The sequence below is a fragment of the Piliocolobus tephrosceles genome, chromosome X, assembly GCF_002776525.5.
Source record: "Piliocolobus tephrosceles isolate RC106 chromosome X, ASM277652v3, whole genome shotgun sequence".
NCBI classification, from domain to species: Eukaryota; Metazoa; Chordata; class Mammalia; order Primates; family Cercopithecidae; genus Piliocolobus; species Piliocolobus tephrosceles.
This window is the reverse complement of record NC_045455.1, coordinates 1,994,439-1,997,135: the sequence shown is the minus strand read 5'-3', so window position 1 is coordinate 1,997,135 and position 2,697 is coordinate 1,994,439. Positions and strand designations below refer to the sequence as shown.

At 41.1% G+C, this 2,697-nt stretch overlaps 1 non-coding gene across 1 annotated transcript; it reads left to right on the top strand.

Moving 5' to 3' along the window:
• Positions 1 to 1,717: 1,717 nt before the first annotated feature.
• LOC111546386 lies at positions 1,718 to 1,778 on the top strand. Its single transcript, XR_002732769.1, has one exon. It is a non-coding gene; the product is annotated as a small nucleolar RNA SNORD44 (small nucleolar RNA).
• The last annotated feature ends 919 nt before the right edge of the window (positions 1,779 to 2,697 follow it).

Sequence of the window (2,697 nt, the reverse complement as noted above, 5' to 3'; positions counted from 1 at the left end):
CATCCCCAGGCCCAGTACAGTGCCTGACACATAGGAGGAGACTGGGAAATGTTTCTGGAAGGAAGGAAGGAAGGAAGGGAGGGAGGGAGGGAGGGAGGGAGGGAAGGAAGGAAGGAAGGAAGGAAGGAAGGAAGGAAGGAAGGAAGGAAGGAAGGAAGGAAGGACCAAAATTTTAAAAACTCCCCAAGCAAGTAAGAGGTAAGACCTCCAAATCCTGTAGTTTATGAAACAGGATATGTGTATTCCAATTGCACTTTAATTCTGGTCCATAAATAAGCCTTTATGAGCAAAAGCAGTAAGACTTTTAGATATGCCCACTGTTCCCACAAAAGGCCAGTTGGGTTGGGTTACATGTGACAGAACATGACAGAGTGCCGAATTTTAGTGACTGTAGATGTTTAAGGAGTTCTAAGAAAGGAGCACTTGGAAGAAAACATTGAAATGTCAATGTAGGTCAGGGTCTAAGGTGCTGCAGACAAAGACCTCTGGCTAGGAGGCAATGCTGGACGCACAGCATATACCACACTGGACACACTTTTGGGGTTTTCCCTAAGAAAGTAAAGGTATTTCTTGGCCTGACCTCACTCTCTCCACCCCCCCTTGAGTCAGGGAATCCATGTGAGTGGGTCGGCTAAGAAGATCAAGTGAAAAAAATTAAGAGTCCTCCAGTGCTGTTTTGAGTGCCAGGTCTAGGTACTTTTACATTCATGACATCATTCAATTGTCACAATAATCCTACCATGTAGGGTTTAATATCTCCACTTTATGGATTAGAAAATTGAGGATTAGAGAAGTTAAGTTACTTGGCCAAGGAGACACAGCACAAAACAGCTGAACAAATCCAGGCTCTGGTGCAGAACTGTCTTGTGCTAGTGCCCATGTTGCAATCTCTTCGTTTATAAACAGACAGCTGAACACCTGCTGGGCGCCAACCAGTGCCCCAGGCAACTGCAGGTCATGAAGCTGTGACCTTGCCTCCAAAGACTGCTGACTAAAAGCTGGAAAGTCTGACTAAACCTATTCATGTGCATATCACCTATAAATTAGCATAGTCAATAAATACTAGAAATGTTACAGCTGTTTTAACTTTTCAAATGAAATTTGTTTTTATTGTGAATTAATTAATGACTGAGAAGGCCCTTTTTCCTATATAACATGGATTATTTTTATTTTGTATAGCATATAATATTATTATGATATTATACACACACGTATCTGCAGACTCTCCCTCTTTTGAATGACAGTTACTCAAACTCACCCCATTGACAATATCTAACTCTTCGGTGAAGTCTTTCAATAATTGCAGATGTGCTTCTGTATTCAAGGACTGGAATAAAGTGAAATATTGACCCTGGTCAGCTCTGATTCAGAGAAGATTTTGATATACCATTGTATTCCTATTCAACAATTTGTACATTCCATTCTAATTGCATCTGGCTTACTACAGAGGTTGAGTGTTGACAAAAAAGAACGGGGCAAGGGAATATGAGAGGGAAGCTTGTGTTCAGTTAAACATAAGTACAGAAGCTCAACAAACCAGTGAAATTCATTATTTTATGGCTCATCAGTTGGTTCAGCTTAAGTCCTTGGATAAACTGCATAGAAAAATATTACCATGATAGTGAAATTACTGCCTCTAATAAAGAATGGGTAAGTAGAATCTCAAGTTATAGAATTGTTTTGATGAAGTAAATCCCAACAATGAGAAAGCCCCTGCCCTAGTTGATGACAAGCAAATGGTGTCTGAACGTGAAGGTCATATTCAGCTTTAGCTGATTTCAAACAAACAAACCAAAACCAAAACCAAAACCCTCCACTACAAATGATGATTTCGGAAAGTTATTTCACCCCTGGAATCGCCTGTAATGAGAGCATCATCCTTCTACCTGCATCCTCTTCATCCTTCAAGCTCCCCCACCAGGAGGCCTGACCCTCCCGGGATTGCACAGCTGCACCCCACAAATCAACACTGAAATCCCGGGTTTCCTCCGCCACATCCGCAGGGCACATCTGCCCTGAGCAAGTGTTCCCTGCCCCTCCCTCGAAAGACCTAGGCCCAGTTCCACCTCACAGCTGAAATTAGACATCCAGTGCACTGCACACGCCCTGGCAGGGACACTTGCTGGAGTTGACACCTGTCTGAGTCAACCCCCACCTTCCTGAACGGCACATGCACCTCGGTAGGAGACGAAGGGACATTCGGTAGGAAAATAGTGAACTTTAGCCGGAAGGTGAAAGTACATTTCTTTTCTGTACATTTAGAATTAATGAATCCTATAGACCTGTGGAAACTGCTTTTAAACATCTGATTTTCCATTAAAATATGATTAAAATAAATGGCGCAGGGAAGCTTTAGTTATTTTTACAAAACCCCCCCTCTGCAGTAGAATATTTGTTCCCTATATTTTTAAGAGGGCTTGGGGGGCATTAAATTATGCTTTGATTGTATTCCATCAATGAAAATATAAGACACAAAAATGATCTCAGGCTGAGCTTATATAGTAAAGCAAATTAAAATTAGTGTTTTGACTTCTATTCATTATAAAGTAGATACCAGCCTAAAGATTCCTAATCAGTTGCAAAATACCTATCGTGAAGGAATATGCAATGCAGAATGAAATCGCTGTCCTTAAGAGAAAGTTCTGAGAATTATTTTAATCTACATAAGGACAAATTTGCCTTCCATCACATTTTGTA